The sequence below is a fragment of the Pinus tabuliformis genome, chromosome 6 (assembly GCF_031772625.1).
Source record: "Pinus tabuliformis cultivar Carrire ecotype Pingquan chromosome 6, CPIR1, whole genome shotgun sequence".
Taxonomy (NCBI): domain Eukaryota; kingdom Viridiplantae; phylum Streptophyta; class Pinopsida; order Pinales; family Pinaceae; genus Pinus; species Pinus tabuliformis.
Window position 1 is genome coordinate 1,007,086,612 of NC_142292.1, and position 18,328 is coordinate 1,007,104,939.

Here is an 18,328-nt window from a genome sequence, read left to right on the forward strand (position 1 = left end):
TAAATAAGAGTGAATGATCATGCATGCAAACTGTTAGTCCTTACAATCTCCTAGGTTGAAAAGGAAATCAACTAGGGTAACCTCAAACCACTTCAGCTCAGTAGCTAGCCCTACTAAGCATGAGAGGGATCTCTCTAAGTCTCTTATTAGTGATATGACTTTAAAGCAAATGAATTTTAGGCTAGATATGTGTATTTGTTTGTGAAAATTTGGCTTTTTAAGGATTTGTTGAACTTAGGGTTGGGAGCCACAAGTAGGTCTAGGTTGTGGGAATACAGGAGAAAACATAAGAAGGAGCTAGATATCAGAAGCCATGGCGTAATTTGAGTATTTTTCAGTGTAGTATAGAGGATATAGTGTAGAAGAAACTAATGAGCATAAATAAACATGATTTCATTAGCTTAGGCAGACAAAACACATAACTATGAAAACCAGATAACAGAGCTTGAAAAACAAGAATTCTGAGTATTTTATCACAAGGCATTCATAGAAAGAAGAGATATAATGTAGATAAAGATGTTTAGACCATGAGAAAACAAAAAGAATGAATTACAAGCACCATGAACTCACTAGGCTAGAGTTCCTTGAAAATAGTTGCAACCCATATCTGTATTAGCTGAAAGATGATTACAATGCAAGCCTCCTTCACAAAAAGTTCAACCCTTTTCTCCTGAGGTGAAATAGTATTTATAGACTCTCCTAGACCTCTTTCCCACCTTCAAGAGTTGAAATCCTTGGTGGAGGAACTGACTCCAATATTCTCTCAACCAACAGGTGAGAGTGAGAAGGTGTAACTCAAACACCTCATGAAGAGTTTGATTAGGAGTTTTCTTCTTTTATAGGCCTAATGAACATAAAAAAAAAAAACCTAAGATATGCATTTATTCATGCCTACATCACCTAGCCTCGTAAATTGTGCCATTACAAAGAGAATCTTGACTTTGACCAAGTTTGACTAGAAACTAGAAAATTTACACATTGAATTTTTACAAATAAAAACACAGAAAATGTAGAAGCGCAGTGCCAACTTTGAGCCAATTTTTAGGTGCCTTCCAGGGGTCAAAATGAAAATATGAGAGAATGGTCAACTAGCCCTTCAAGTCTAGTTTCCAGAACAGTTTGAATTCTAAATTTGGAGCAAGGGAAGACTTTTGAAAATCCATTCTCCCAAGGTCTCTCCAGAAGTGCAGCGCCTGTCAAAAAATGGTCCAGAATGCTAGTTTTTTGCCACTATTTTGCCTTTTTCTTCCAAACTAAGCCACCTCTGCAAAATTTGGGCAAATGGGTTTTTATAGGATGCCAATACCTTTCCAAAAATATAAACTTTTCTACAAATGGATGCCTAAGGAAAAAGCGCAGCGCCAAGGCACTGCGCTTCTGGAAAAGACAATTTTCTGAACTTAGACCAAAAATTCTCAAAAAACTCAAAATACTCAGAATTGGCTCAAAATTGGAGGAAAGGTGTAAAAATGAGTTTGTTAAAGTTTCATGGATGCTTCAAAAAGCATCTCCAAGTTTCCCTCATCCTTTTGCTCTTTTTTGGTCCCCTTGAGCTTTTTTATGAGTTGTTTCACTTTGACATTGGCGACCATGTTTTGAGCTTGATAATGATGTGCCATGTGTCCGACAATTTGATTATCTCTATTTGCCTTCTCTAGGAGCTTTTCCAAATGTTCATTCACCCTGTTGAGCCAATATTCTTTATCTTGATGTACCTCAAGGGCAATCCTCTCTTCTAGGTCAAGGTCTTCATTGAGCAATATTTCTTTTTGTTCCTCTTGCAGAGCTTCTTTGAGACCTCTGGTTCTTGGTCTTTTCCTCTTTCCTGTACCCCTTGATCCTTCAGGCTCGCTTGATTCTATGACCTCCTTACCTTTTCCAACCAACTACAATAACTTGGCTTTTTCCTTTTCTAAGATCAACTCTTTTGCCTTGAGTTGACTGTTTTCTTGTTCAAGGAATGATATAATGAACTTGGCTCTTTCCATGTTTATTTCCAGCTCCTTGATTTGGTAGTCCTTGTCCCTGATGGTCTGTTTCATGTTTGAAAACTCATTTTCCTCTTCTAGATCAATGATCTCAAATTCATGCTCAACTGTCTTCTTACCCTTTACTGTTGATGCCTGCTTTGCCAATGAAGAAGGCTTGGCCCCTTTCTCTTTGTGAGAAGAAAACACAAGCTTATGCCCTTTCTTATACACTTTGGTGACCTTTGGCCTAGGTAGCTGAATCTTTTCTACTGGTTTGCTAGATGACCCCATCTCTGTTTGTTGTTTTGGTACGCTCATGGACTGAGATGTTGCATTTTCCTCATGCCATTTTAGAGTTGTTTCTAAGAATGCTTCCCAAGCCATGCCCTTCTCTGCCAACTGATGAAGGACGATGGTTTTAATGAGATTATGAAGGAACAGTCTTGGAGAGTGCTCTTTTTCCTTCAACTGTATCTTTTCAGACATTTTTTAAATACTCCTAAACAAGTAATTGCACATGTTGAGTGGCTTTTGAGATGTGAAGTGCATCAAGAGGCGAATGTGATATGCATACAACCTTGAGAATCTACCTTCACAGGTAAAGAACCTCATGATGGTCTTCATTAAAGGAGCATACTTCTCAAGCAAATATCTGAAAGGCATAAGGTGAGTATGTGTGTCTCTGTATGGAGTCTTTAAGAAGGGCTTGTAGTTTTCAAGATCTAGATTCATTCCTTTGAACCAGTATTCGCCATTGTCTAGTAAACTAGTTGCTAGTGAGATGGAGGCCATTGAGAAGCTAAACTCAATACCAGCAATGACAACAGTCTCCCCTTTCAAGTGTGTAGCCACCCAATCTGTCAGCTGTTCATAAAACCCTGCTTCACTTACTCTTTTGCAAAATTCCAAACAGTGAACATCTTCAAAACATTGTTTGATGAAAGGATAGGAGTTGATCTGATTGCAATCTGATGGTTCATATCTGAGAATCCTCCCTCCTTTGTGTTGTCTCTTTCTCTCTGGTGAAGAATCAATCTCCATGATGACACAAAATCCTAGCAGCAGGAAGTGAAATAGATGTGAGGTGAGTATGAAAATGAAGTGATATATGAGGGATTTTGACAAAATGATGGGAGGGGTTTTGTGAAAGATGAGATGGTTTTGAGAAACTGATGAAAATGAGTGAGGAAGATGGTGAACAAATGTGCTGCTGGTAAGTGAGACCAAGAAGGTTTTATGGTGTGATTTTGCCAAAATAACTCTAGGAATGAGCTAGGGTTTTGTTTTTTTAGTGTTTAAACTTGATTTGGAGGTGGATGGACTAATCAAGATGACTCATAATGCATGTGTGGAGGTGTAGAAAGTCAATTTACATGTTTAGGGGATAAAAAATTTTGATGACCATTTCTACCCTAGCATTTCCCTTGGCATTTTGCTACAAACCCTAGCTTGAGATATTATCAACATGGAATGCAAATGGGAAAGCAAAAACCAAGGGAAATAATGTACTTACTTGTTCCTCAGCCTTAGAAAGCAATTTGACCAAGTTCGAAAGCAAGAATTTTGAAATTTGGGAAAATTTGGGTGATTTTTAGGCACTCTGTCTTGCGCGCAGCGCAGTTCTCCTACACGCAGCGCCTGCTTCAAAAGCGCAACGCAGTGTATCTACGCATAGCGCATGCAAATTTTGGCCAAATTCTCCTTGGGAAATGGAATTTTTGCCTTTTTAAGCGAGTGAGCTCGATGATGAAGAGTGAATGAGAGATGAATGAAAAGGTATTGAGTCATTTTGAGTTTATATAGGGGTGATTTCTTCACTTTTTCAAAAAGAGAAAAGAAACTAATCCTCTTTAGTGAACTGATTTCACTTTTCTAAGGCAGCTTTTACCTTGCCTTTGCAAATGTGCTTTTTGCATCTCCTGAGTGTTGGTGCTTTCTTCTCCTGAAACTTTTTGATGTCATGAAAATGAAAATAAACCATGTTTCATTTCTTGAACTCTTTGCTTTGTCAATTTTGACTTATTTCTGACTTTTTATGGAAATGGTGGACCTTGGGGACTCTTAAGACCTAATGGATGACTTAAGACCTAATGGAATGATAATGATGACTTGACCAATTTTCATGGTATATGACAAGCAACCAGCATGAGTGAAATTTCAGACAATGACTCTATCTTGGACTGACCATACAATGACCAAATTTGTTGTGTAAACCTAGTAATAGAAAAATTTGACGATGAAACCCTGAAATGACCATGGTAAAAGAAATTTTTTGATCCAGGTGACAGGCTAACAAGACTGACACTAACATTGGCTCCAACTGGGGATGGCAGCTCCTTGGAGGTGTCAAGAACACCGTAGACCAAGTAGCCTTATTCATTGGGCAATGGAGTCAACATGCATAAAAACTAATTTTTTGACTGACAAAAGAACTAAAAAAAAAATGAAAACAATACTGACTGAAAGAGAAAACAATATTGACTGAAAGAGCCATATGGCCTTCACTTTGGGCTTCAAACTCTAATGACAGTTATCTAAAATGCTAGAAGTAAAATACACATTGGTATATACAATGATGATGACCTTTCTGGATTTTTTAGACATAGTAGTGCTTGAGAAGCCTACCATTGGTCACCCCTCCTGAATAGTCTCTTCCATCCATCTCTTCCAACAAGAAAGCATTCTTTCCTCTGAATGTAGAAATTTTGTATGGTCCCTTCCATAAGTTCTCAAACTTACCATGTTTGCCCTTGTCTTCATTTCTGGCATCCCACCGAAGGACTACATCTCCCAAATTGAAATTGTCCTCCTTGGTTTTGCAATCATAAATCTTTTTTATTTTCTCTTGGACTTTGGATGTGTTCTAAAAAACTTCCTCTCTTGTCTGTTGTAAATGAATCATCTAGTTTATTCTCCTTTGTATGTCATTAGTTTCACTATCCAATTCTTGTAGGATTTTCATTACTGGGACAGCAAGAGATGAAGGAAACACTATGTCAACTCCATATACCAACTGAAAAAGAGACATACCTATTGACTTTTTGGTGCTGAGCCTGTCTGCCCACAAATCATCGATGAGTTTTTTATGCCAATTCTTCTTGTTTGCCTCCAGGACCTTCTTTATGATGTTGATCAGAGATTTGTTGGAAGATTCAGCCAAGCCGTTCCCTTGTGGATGATATGCAGTGGAATGTCCTAGCACAATATGATATTTGGCACAGAAATCCACCATTCTTTTTTATTTGAAAACAACAACATTGTTTGTTATTATTTTCTATGGGCAGCCAAATCTAGACAAGATATTAGATTCCAAAAATTGAATAATGACAAAATCAGTAGCTTGCCTAGTTGGGATAGCTTTGATCCACTTTGTAAAGTAGTCGGTGGCTGTTAATATCCATTTGTGTTGTGCTGAAGATGATGGATGTATTTTTCCAATGAAATCAAGGCCCCACTACTGGAAAGGAGCTGAAATCAGAATTGGTTGTAATGGTAATGGCAGAAGTTTCCTCTTTCCTGAAAAATCTAACACTCATGGCAACTCATGACTGTTTTGTATGTATCAGAAAAGAGGGTGGGCCAATAGAAACCAACCCTTAAGATCTTGTTTGTTGTAGTTTTCCAAAAATGATGACCTCCAGAATCTCCCTTATGAAAATCCTTCATTACATCTTTAGCTTCATTCTCTATTAAACAATTCAGCAACACACCTCCAGGATCTTTCCAAAATAAAATACCATCCAAAATACAATATTTTGAAGCTTTGAGTTTTAGTGATCTAACTTTACCTTTGGGAAATTCTGGAGGAGGATTTAAGTGCTGCAAGATATAGACAACGTCGGCGTACCAAGGAGAAGACATGAACATATCAGACACTTGCATGAAAGGGTCCTTTTCTTCTGATTCTTCTGATAGTGCAGCCATCAAATTAATATTTAGTGCATGTAGATTTGATTCCGCCATAAGCTTGGCTAACCCTTGTCCTTTGATGAGCTTTGTAGGTTTTATCTCCAAGTCATATTCTAACATTGCTACAATCCATTTTCCTCTTCTGCCTTCTGGATCTGTTTGTACAAGAATTTTTTCTACTGCTGCAATAGGGACATAAGCAATAGTATGTGAATGTAGAATATAAACTCTGAAATCTTTGAGGGCCTTTACCAATGCCAATGCCTGTTTTTCAATAATATTTTATTTCAATACTGCATCTCTTATAGTGCGACTGAAGAATGCTATAGGCTGCTCATTTTTCTGATCTTTTTTCTGCATTAGGACTGCTGCTAATGTGTGCTCAGAAGCAAAAGAAAAAATGATGAAATCTAAGGTATAATCTGGGCTAATTAAAATAGGAGCAATAGATAATGCAAACTTTACCGCATGAAATGATTTCTTAGCCTCTAAAGTCCACTTTACCTCACTGTCCTTCTTCAACATATTTGTCATTTCTTTCAAGTGCTCAGCTAGATTAGGAATAAATCTCCTCAAAAAATTAATTTTCCCATTAAATGACGAAATCTCTTTCTTGTTCCTAGGGAAGTCTAATTACTAAATAGCCTCCACTCTGGCAAGATCAATGTGGATGCCATCTTTAGAGATGATGTGTCCTAGTAGCTTACCTTCTTCCATGGCGAACAAACTCTTCTTTGGGTTAAGTGAGATGCCAAATTTTCTGCATTTCTGAAAAACAATCCTCAAGTGATGCAAATGATCTTCATCAGATTTTGAAAATATTGTTAGATCATCAAGATAAATAACCAGAAATATATCTTTTTCATTTGCAAATGCTATATCCATAGCGCGCTGAAAGGTAGCTCCTGCATTCTTCAGCCCAAAAGGCATCTTGGCATACATGAATGTACCCCATGGCGTTGTGAAGGTTGTCTTGAGCTGATCGTCTTTGTGTACTAGAATTTGATTGTACCCAGAGTATCCATCAAGCAATGACATCCTAAAGGATCCCACCACCTTCTGAAGTATGTGATCCATCTTAGGCAGGGGATAGTTGTCATTCAGGGACACCTTATTGAGATTTTTTAAATCAATGCATAGACAAATTTCCTTGATCTTTTTTCTCACAGGTACTAAATTAGACATCCATTCAGAAAACTAAATGGGAACAATTATTCCAGACTTATAAAGTCTATTTACCTCTTTTTCAATTGATGGCAGCAACTTGGGGTTGATTCTTCTCAATTTCTGGCGAAATGGCTTCTGATCCGACTTTATAGGAATGATGTGCTGAATGATACTCTTATCATAAACTTTCAAATCTGAGTAATCCCAAGAAAATGCATCAGCAAACTCCTTCATTAAAGACATGTACTTACCTTTTGTTTCAGGAGATAGAGACTTTGATAGTTTGACCAATTTAGGATTCTCAGTTGTGCCAATGTTAACATCTTCTACTCCTTTTTCAATAGGAACCATGGTGGGCTTCTTGGCGATATCATCCTTGTCAAATAACTCTTCCAAAGGCACCAAGCCTCTTGGAATGTTGTTGTCCTTGAGCTGTAAAACTTTAGTGTCAGTTGAATAAGTGTGGGAATCATCAAGATTGTATACATCATCAATGTGAGAATTCTGAAATTCTCCTTCCAACTACAGAAAACTATTGATTTGCTTATCATCACCAAATACTTGCCAAAACCTCATGTTATCTGGGATAGCTGGGCGATGCTTAACATGGATGGAGTATTCATGATTAGAATGAAAATGAATTTTCACCATACTGGCTGCAGTGGCAAGTGAAACGGTTATGAGATTTTGAGTTCTAGGAATAAGAGATAATGTATATTCTGGAAAAGTTTTGAGAATATCAAGTGCAACATTGTGATAAGCTCTCATTCTTGGGTGTTTGGCCTGGTATTCCCCTTTGACTTGCTTTATAACTAAATCGGACTCACCATAAACATAAATCCTTTTTGCTCCCAACTTCTTCAGAATTTTGGGGCCAGCAATCAATGCCTCATATTCTGCCACATTATTCGAACATTCAAATGCTAGCTTGTAAGAACTCATTCTCACATTTGGAGGGATTTTGTTTGGTTGATGTAATGGCCCAAGTATCCAAACACCAATTCCTACTCCTTCTCTTCCTGATGCACCATCAAACTCCATAGTCCAAAGACCATTTTCTTCTTCTGGAAAAAGAATTTCTGAAATCTGAATTTCTTGATTTTTAGGATCTTGAATGGCTAGCTCAGAATTTTCTGCTTTCTGCACTATTCTTTGAATCTCCTCAATAGGATTTGTAGGTTGTCTAGATTCCTCACCAATCTCTTTACTTTCTGTTGTGATAGTTTCATGTATGCTGCCCATTAGGTTAGGAACTTCTGAAATTTCTACTGACTGACTTTCTTCATCAACAGAATCCATATCACTAAACAGAATGAAAGAGTCAAGATCAGTGTGAACAACATGTATTGGATGATTGACTGGTTTGTCTTTACTGCTGATCATAAATTTCATCTTCTTTTCTCTGTAGTTTCCAGAGTTGTCCAAAAACAGGGATAGTGGCGTATGAAAAGTCAAGCTGTAGAGTGCCCTTTAATTTTGCTCCCCAAGATCTTGAAATTAACATGCCAAACATAGGGGGAATATCAACCACTATAACATCCATAAGTACATTTTTGGCTGGGATTTGATCTAAGGACACTACCAAGTCCTTAATAAGGCCAAGGCATTTCACTCTTCCAGAATCAAAAGAATAAAGGTCATGCTAAGGTCGGGTGATGCTCAGTCCTAGTTTATCCATGATAGCTTTAGGCATCAAATTATGAGAGGCACCAGAATCTAGCATAGCATTATGAAGGATGACATCATGAAGTTTAAGACTTAGATAAAAAGGAGGAATTTCATTATCTTCAAGAGCTCCTTCTAAGGTTGGACCAAAAAGGATGGTTGGTTCATCATTAGCTACATTGACTGTATCAGACATCTTATCAACCCTAAGCATTTTTGCAATCTGGAATATGTATTTGTCATTCCTTACCAATTCAGTGAGGGGAACGGCTATCTTTAATTTAGAAATTTCATTTTCCAAACTAAAAGCGATGTCCTTCCTTTCTGTTTGGCCTTTAGCTTGAGTTTCCTTCTTTTGGCTTTCTGTTTGCATTTCTTTGTCCTTCCTCACATTGCTAGTGGAAGCTTCATTAGTTCTATCTCGATTTTGAGTGACAATAGCTTTGTCTTTATTCTGGCCTGTAGGAGGGGATTCTTTGCTTGGTGCATCCTTTTGCAAATTTTGTCTTTTCTGAATTATAATAACTGACACATTTCTATTTCTCAGATTGTACTGCTTTTGGAGATGACTGAGGGCATTCTGATATCCTCTTTGGTACTCTTCAGTCTTATCAACCCACAGATCTTCACTTGCAAGCACAAATTGTTGGTCATTTGGTATAAAAGAGTCTTCAGAAAATGGATCTTCTTCAGTTAGGAAAATAGGCAGTTCATCTTCTTGAAAGAAGTGATTTGCTTATACCATCTCCTCTTCATCTTCTTCCTGGCTTTCAGTATAGTTTTGCTGAAATGGAGCTTTCACTTGACCTTGAGGATATTGATTTCGGTGCTCTTTCTGTCGATTTCTGAACTGTTGTTGCTGCTATCTGCAAAAGTTAGGATTCCTCACTAATGGTTCAGCTTGTCGATCAGTTACGGATATTTTATCCATCATCCTTTCCATAGTTTTTATCAAGCTGTCAAGATTTGCATCAGATGATGATGCGGGTTCTTCTTTGAAAAAAACTCTCTTTTCTGCCCTCTCTGGCTTTGATTTTGACTTCTTAATGAAAAGATTGGCTTCAACACTGATTGCATTCCATTACATTTATTCAAGAGTAGTTGGGTCTCTTTCTCTGAGCCAATAGGCCATCTCTGGATCGAAAGCATCAGGATAATGAAGAAGAGCCAAACCAGGAGGAGGTTTCATATCATCAGGTATAGAATTGTACACTGTATTAAATCTTGATGTGAATTCTTGAACTGTTTCATTGGGGTTCCTTTTCATTGAATTATATTCAGCCAATATCTGTAATGGATTTTTCTTCTCTTGCCAACGAGCTAGAAATAATTCAGTCAATCTTTGAGAACTGTTAATGGAATTTGCAGCTAAACTTCAAAACCATTTCTTAACATCTCCTGAGAAACTCTGAGCGATAATCCTCATTTTAGCATTCTCCTCATCAATTTATTCTAAATAAATGAAGTCTATTAACTTGTCAACATGCTGCTAAGCTGTAATTTCTGCACTTCCATCAAACAAAGGAAGTCTTTGACCATAGTTCTGAGGCAAAGTAGTAAGTTGAGCAGGCAATAAAAGAGGCGCAAACCTTGCCATGACTGCTAGAGGAAGTAAAGGTGTTACAATGGGTTGTGTAATTGAAGGTGTTACAATGGGTTGTGTAATTAAAGGTGTTACAATGGGTTGTGTAATTGAAGGTGTTACAATGGGTTGTGTAAGTACAGGTTGTGATGAGGATGATGAAACTACTAAAATGGGTTGTAGAGGCAAGGATGGAACGAACGGAGGAGGCAAGAAAGATGATGAAACTGAAGCTTTAGGAGATGTGGTAGATGAGCTTGGAGGTGTAAAAGAGGATGAAGTTGTGGCTAAGTATTCAAGTTGGTATTGAACAAAAGCTTTTTCGGTTGTGATTTGGAGTTGGTCAGCAAGGCTTTGAAGCTTATCAAAGTTTAACCACAGTTCATGATCAGTCTTAGCAGACAAATATTCTAAAGAAAGAGAGTGAGTTTCAACCTTTAAAGGTTCTAGTGTTGTATCAGAGATGCAGGAGTCAGACTTAGACCTGGTAAGTGATAATTCTATCTGCTCTTCGAATGGAATTTGCTCAAAGGTAAATAGGTTTTTAGGCAGAGAAGTTGTTCTTTTAATTTTTTGAACTACACTCTTAGTGATAGGTAGTCTAAGTTTTCTGAGCAGTCTTTCAGGGTCTTCAACAATAAAGGGTGGATTTGGGTCAGGATTTGACTTGGTATGCCTTTTGGAAGCCAGAATGTATACACCCTAAACTGATGAGATTTATGAATTCAGCCTATCTTCGAATACTGGAAACTGAGAGGTACAGAACTAGTTCTTGAAATATCTTAAGATTTTTTCCAGGGATAATTTAACAATCGCTTCCCGGGAACGGCGCCAAAAATGTTAGTCCTTACAATCTCCAAGGCTGAAAAGGAAATCGACAAGGGTAACCTAAAACCACTTCAGCTCAGTAGCTAGCCCTAATAAGCATGAGAGGGATCTCTCTAAGTCTCTTTTCATTGATATGACTTTAAAGCAAATGAATTTTAGGCTAGATATGTGTATTTGTTTGTGAAAATTTGGTTTTTTAAGGATTTGCTAAACTTAGGGTTTGGAGCCACAAGTAGGTCTAAGTTGTGGGAATACAGGAGCAAACATAAGAAGGAGCTAGATATCAGAATCCATGGTGTAATTTGAGTATTTGTCAGTGTAGTCTAGAGGATATAGTGTAGAAGAAACTAATGAGCATAAATAAACATGATCTCATTAGCTTAGGTAGACAAAACACATAACTATGAAAACCAGATAACAGAGCTTGAAAAACAAGAATTCTGAGTATTTTATCACAAGGCATTCATAGAAAGAAGAGATATAATGTAGATAAAGATGTTTAGACCATGAGAAAACAAAAAGAATGAAGTAGAAGCACCATGAACTCACTGGGCTAGAGTTCCTTGAAAATAGCTACAACCTCTATTTGTATTAGCTGAAAGATGATTACAATGCAAGCCTCCTTCCCAAAAAGTTCAACCCTCTTCTCCTGAGATGAAATAGTATTTATAGACTCTCCTAGACCTCTTTCTCCACCTTCAGGAGTCAAACTCCTTGGTGGAGGAACTGACTCCAATATTGTCTCAACCAGCAGGTGAGAATGAGAAGGTGTAACTCAAACACCTCATGAAGAGTTTGATTAGGAGTTATCTTCTTTTATGAGGCCTAATGAACATCAAAAACAACCTAATATATGCATTTATTCATGCCTACATCACCTAGCCTCGTAACTTGTGCCATTACAAAGAGAATCCTGACTTTGACCAAGTTTGACTAGAAACTAGAAAATTTACATAGTGGATTTTTACAAGTAAAAACACACAAAATGCAGAAGCGTAGCGCCAACTTTGAGCTGATTTTAAGGTGTCTTCCAGGGGTCAAAATGAAAATCTAAGAGAATGGTCAACTAGCCCTTCAATTCTAGTTCCAGAACAGTTTGAATTTCTGAATTTGGAGCACGCGAAGACTTTCAAAAATCCATTCTCCCAAGGTCACTCCAGAAGCGCAACGCCTGTCAAAAAATGGTCCAGAATGATAGTTTTTTTCCACTATTTTTCCTTTTTCTTCCAAACTAAGCTACCTCTGCAAAATTTGGGCAAATGGGTTTTTAGAGGATGCCAAGACCTTTCCAAAAATATAAACTTTTCTTCAAATGGATGCCTGAGGAAAAAGCACAACGCCTCTGGAAATGACAATTTTCTGAACTTAGACCAAAAATTCTCAAAAAACTCAAAATGCTCAAAATTGGAGGGAAGGTTTAAAAATGAGTTTTTTAAAGTTTCATGGATGTTTTAGCAAGCATCTCCAAGTTTCCCTCATCCTTTTTCTCTTTTTTGGTCCCCTTGAGCTTGTTTTTGAGTTGTTTCACTTTGACATTCGCGACCATGTTTTGAGCTTGATAATGATGTGCCATGTGTTTGAGCATTTGATTATCTCTATTTTCCATCTCCATGAGCTTTTCCAAATGTTCATTCACCCTATTGAGCCAATATTCTTATCTTGATGTACCTTAAGGGCAATCCTCTCTTCTAGGTCAAGGTCTTCATTGAGCAATATTTGTTTTTGTTTCTCTTGCAGAGCTTCTTTGAGACCTCTGGTTCTTGGTCTTTTCCTCTTTCCTGTACCCCTTGATCCTTCAAACTCGCTTGATTCTATGACCTCCTTACCTTTTCCAACCAGCTGCAATAACTTGGCTTTTTCCTTTTCTAAGATCAACTCTTTTGCCTTGAGTTGACTGTTTTCTTGTTCAAGAAATGATATAATGAACTTGGCTCTTTCCATGTTTATTTCCAGCTCCTTGATTTGGTATTCCTTGTCCCTGATGGTCTGTTTCATGTTTGAAAACTCATTTTCCTCTTCTAGATCAATGATCTCAAATTCATGCTCAACTGTCTTCTTACCCTTTGTTGTTGATGCCTGCTTTGTCAATGAAGAAGGCTTGGCCCCTTTCTCTTTGTGAGAAGAAAACACAAGCTTATGCCATTTCTTATACACTTTTGTGACCTCTAGCCTAAGTAACTGAATCTTTTCTACTGGTTTGCTAGATGACCCCATCTCTGTTTGTTGTTTTGGTGCGTTTGTGGACTGAGATGTTGCATTTTCCTCATGCCATTTTAGAGTTGTTTCTAAGAATGCTTCCCAAGCCATACCCTTCTCTGCCAACTCATGAAGGACAATGGTTTTGATGAGATTATGATGGAACAGGCTTGGAGAGTGCTCTTTGTCCTTCAACTGTATCTTTTCAGACATTTTTGAAATACTCCTGAACAAGTAATTGCACATGTTGAGTAGCTTTTGACATGTGAAGTGCATCAAGAGGTGAATGTGATATGCATACAACCTTGAGAATCTACCTTCACAAGTAAAGAACCTCATGATGAGCTTCATTAAAGGAGCATACTTCTCAAGTAAATATCTGAAAGGCATAAGGTGAGTATGTGCGTCTCTGTATGGAGTCTTTAAGAAGGGTTTGTAGTTTTCAAGATTTAGATTCATTCCTTTGAACCAGTATTCACCATTGCCTGGTAAACCAGTTGCAAGTGAGATGGAGACCATTGAGAAGCTAAAATCAATACCAGCAATGACAACAGTCTCCCCTTTCAAGTGTGTAGCCACCCAATCTGTCAGCTGTTTATAAAACCCTACTTCACTTACTCTTTTGCAAAATTCTAAACAGTGAACATCTTCAAAACATTGTTTGATGAAAGGATAGGATTTGATCTTATTGCAATCTGATGGTTCATATCTGAGAATCCTCCCTCCTTTGTGGTGTCTCTTTCTCTCTGGTGAAGAATCAATCTCCATGATGACACAAGATCCTAGCAGCAAGAAGTGAAATAGATGTGAGGTGAGTATGAAAATGAAGTGATATATGAGGGATTTTGAAAAAATGATGGGAGGGGTTTTGTGAAAGATGAGATGGTTTTGAGAAATTAATGAAAATGAGTGAGGAAGATGGTGAACAAATGTGTTGCTGGTAAGTGAGACCAAGAAGGTTTTATGGTGTGATTTTGCCAAAATAACTCTAGGAATGAGCTAGGGTTTTGTTTTTTTAGTGTTTAAAATTGATTTGGAGGTGGATGGACTAATCAAGATGACTCATCATGCATGTGTGGAGGTGTAGAAAGTCAATTTACATGTTTAGGAGATAAAAAATTGTGATGACCATTTCTACCCTAGCATTTCCCATGGCATTTTGCTACAAACCCTAGCTTGAGATATTATCAACATGGAATGCAAATGGGAAAGCAAAAATCAAGGGAAATAATGTACTTACTTGTTCCTCAACCTTAGAAAGAAATTTGACCAAGTTTGAAAGCAAGAATTTTGAAATTTGGGAAAATTTGGGTGATTTTTGGGACTTTGTCATGTGCGCAGCGCCAAAGCGAAGCGTAGTTCTTCTACGCGCAACGCCAAAGCGCAGCACATTTCTTCTATGCACAGCGCCAAAGCGCAGTGTAGTTCTCCTATGCGCAGCGCCTGCTTCAAAAGCATAGCGCAATGTATCTACACGCAGCGCCTGCAAATTTTGGCCAAATTCTCCTAGGGAAATGGAATTTTTGCTTTTTTAAGCGAGTGAGCTCGATGATGAAGAGTGAATGAGAGATGAATGAAAAGGTATTGAGTCATTTTGAGTTTATATAGGGGTGATTTCTTCACTTTTTCAAAAAGAGAAAAGAAACTAATCCTCTTTAGTGAACTGATTTCACTTTTCTGAAGGCAGCTTTTACCTTGCCTTTGCAAATGTGCTTTTTTCATCTCCTGAGTGCTGGTGCTTTCTTCTCCTAAAACTTTTTGATGTCATGAAAATGAAAATAAACCATGTTTCATTTCTTGAACTCTTTGCTTTGTCAATTTTGACTTATTTCTGACTTTTTATGGAAATGGTGGACCTTGGGGACTCTTAAGACCTAATGGAATGATAATGATGACTTGACCAATTTTCATGGTATATGACAAGCAACCAGCATGAGTGAAATTTCAGACAATGACTCTATATTGGACTAACCATACAATGACCAAATTTTCTGTGTAAACCTAGTAACAAAAAAATTTGACGATGAAACCCTAAAATGACGCTGGTAAAAGCATTTTTTTGATCCAAGTGACAGGCTAACAAGACTGACACTAACACAAACAACAAGTGTAGGATTCAGAAAATTGGAAAACATGCATGTGTGTGAAACGGGTTGCCACAACGGCGACCGTCGGTGCAAAAACAGTGTCATGCATGCGACAACAGTGAGATGCGAATGAAAACTAAGACGATGCTTCTACAAGCTAACATAAAATAAAACAACATCAAGTGCTCATTGAAATCAACCAGACAACACTCACACAAAGCGACAGAAACGCAGTGCAAGTCATGAAAAGCAGACTTACCCTAAAACAACTAAGCTGAAAGTGTGGAAGACTCCTCGATGTAATGTCAGATTTCAGAGCTGCAAGGTTGATGTGAGGAATGAGCTTTGTAGTGCCCAGTTCTTGAATTTTGATAAGATCAAGTTTATGATGTGCATGCCACAAATCTACGAAAAAGTGATACTTGGAGAGAGGTTTCTAAAATTAGCTTTGCATGTAACCTCCAACTGCTAAAAATAGATCTGTAGATCTAGGGATGCCTTTTGCATGCTACATTTTGCTATTTCGGGAAGAGTATCCCATGCATGCAAATCAATTTTTCTCGATCTCGGAGGGACCCGGTCAACCTAAAGGCACATGCAACAACCTACTTGATTGAGAGAGGGATTTACAAAGTTTCTGAGAGGAACTGGGCTAGCTGTCCCAGAGGGATTATGCAATTTTTGGGAGGAGCAGGTTATTGTTACTGAGAATTGTGCAATTTCAGGGCTGAGCTATAGTGTTGGGCCAGATTGCGCAATTTTCCCAAGGAATACTCTCTGATTGTATTGCGTAATTTCTGAGCCCAACGGATTTCCACAATTTTCTAGGCGAGCTCTAGTGTTGGGCCAGATTACGCAGTTTTTCCAACGAAGCCTATCTGACTGTTCTACGCAATTTTGGAGCTCAACAGTCTATCTAGTAGATTTGCACAATTTCTGGGTGGAAGGTTGGTTCCCCTCCAAAATTGCACAATTTTCTAAGGAAGCTGCCCAGCCAACAACTAGCCCAAGTTCAGAATAGCAACTTCTGAGGGGAGTGAAGAAAACTAACATGCATACGCTGGCATGCTGCTAAGAAATCAATGAATCATATGTACTTGACAGTGTAAGACATGTTGCTAAGGATGGTTGGTAGGGAGGCTCCAAAACGAAGCTAAGGAATACTTGTAGCCGCTACAACACTTGGTGACACGCTGGTAGAACTCAAGCTCTTTGAATGGACCTTTTTCATGAAAAGCAAGTCTAACACCTCTGGAAGTATTGTTCAATTCTCTGTTCGTCTTGGTTTCCACACTTGCTTGATTGTAAGATGTAGCATCTGCCAAGCTCTTGGTCGGTCGAAAACATTCCAAGCCAATCGTACATAGTTGTTTTGATTAGGGATGAGGGGTATATTGGTGCAAAAGCTTTATGGTCATCAGAGTTTTATTTTCATCTCTAGTGTTGCTTTGTTGTCAACAAGTCTAGATAGTACCCCGGCGGAGTCATGCAAGAACACAAGCATCGCTCTGCTACCAGCGAACCTAGTTAGTACCCCGACGGAGTCACTTGCATCACCTCTCTGTGCAGGAAGCCTTTCCCTTCTTTTGCCTTATTCATTTTTCATTTTTTGAAAATTTTCACATTTTCATAACTGTGCATAACAATTATTCATTTCAAAGGTAGAAGAGGGATCCCGACTTATTGAGAGCAGAAGAGGTTGTTCCTTTAGAGAAGTAGTTTATATATATGACTCTGACGTGATTGTTAAGGGTTTCCCCCTCACCTTACTCTACATGATTGAGCTGACAAGGATTAATCCATAAACAACCGACTAGAGTAGGTGACACTAGTTAGCAAGCAAGCGTTGTGTTTTCACCAAGGTTCTCTTCGAACAATATGCATTTTCCATCGACATATCATGGATTGAAGATAACAAGTTCTTCATATAGAGGCAAGATGACAGATAACCAAGTATTGATAACTGCACAAGTCCTCCTGTACTTTACCCAGCTTGTTTCAAGAGTCACACACGTTTCATGCGAAACTAACCTACGAATGTAAACAAGCAAGCAAACAACAAAACAAAGAAAAGCAAGAGTAAATGTGTAAGCAAAGCAAGTAAGCAAACAAGCATGCAAACAAATAATCATGCAAGGTAAGAAGCCAACATACATGCAAGCAAACAAACCAAAAGTAAACACTACTCCTACTCCTAAGATAATGGTGCATGGGCCTCATCACGTGAAGTGATATTTCCAATGTAGCCACCGGTGCATTGGTTGACCCATGTTGGTGAAGGCATGGTTCACGAACAGCGTAGTTGCGTAAACCAGTAAGCATGAAAGATATAACGATGAAGAGAAACACACTTCGGGTTTAAGTGTGTCTAAAGAAAAGAAATGAGTGAAAGCGCATGACATGCACTCTATGGACTTGCCATGGTGTTGTGCTACACTACGTGCAGATGTTAAGCATACACATTCTCTTGATTGTGACATGCAAGAAAACGTGAGAAAGGTAGACCACTTACATTGTGCAAGTGTGCTTGTTGTGTAAGATTCCTCCAATGCAAGAGTGATGGGGTCGTGTAGTTCAAGTGGAGGAAGCGAAATCTGGGTGTTTGGTTGATCTTCAATGCAAAGCAGAGAGTGATGAGGAGCCTTGCGTGTTTCAACAATTTCCTGATCGGAAGTGAAACCAACCTCAGGACAGCGAGGACCTAACATAACCATCATCTTGGGCTGAAGTGCCTCAATAGTCTGCGGGGTTTCGACTTCGTCGACAGATAGATCATTGTAGACCAATGACTTAGACATATTAACAACATTTGAATCAATATCGTGAACAAATGAAGAAGTAGAGAGATCACGACAACCAAGATCAGAAAATTTAGGATATTTGTCGACATCCTCATGATTGGATGAATCATGCAGAGGAGTAGA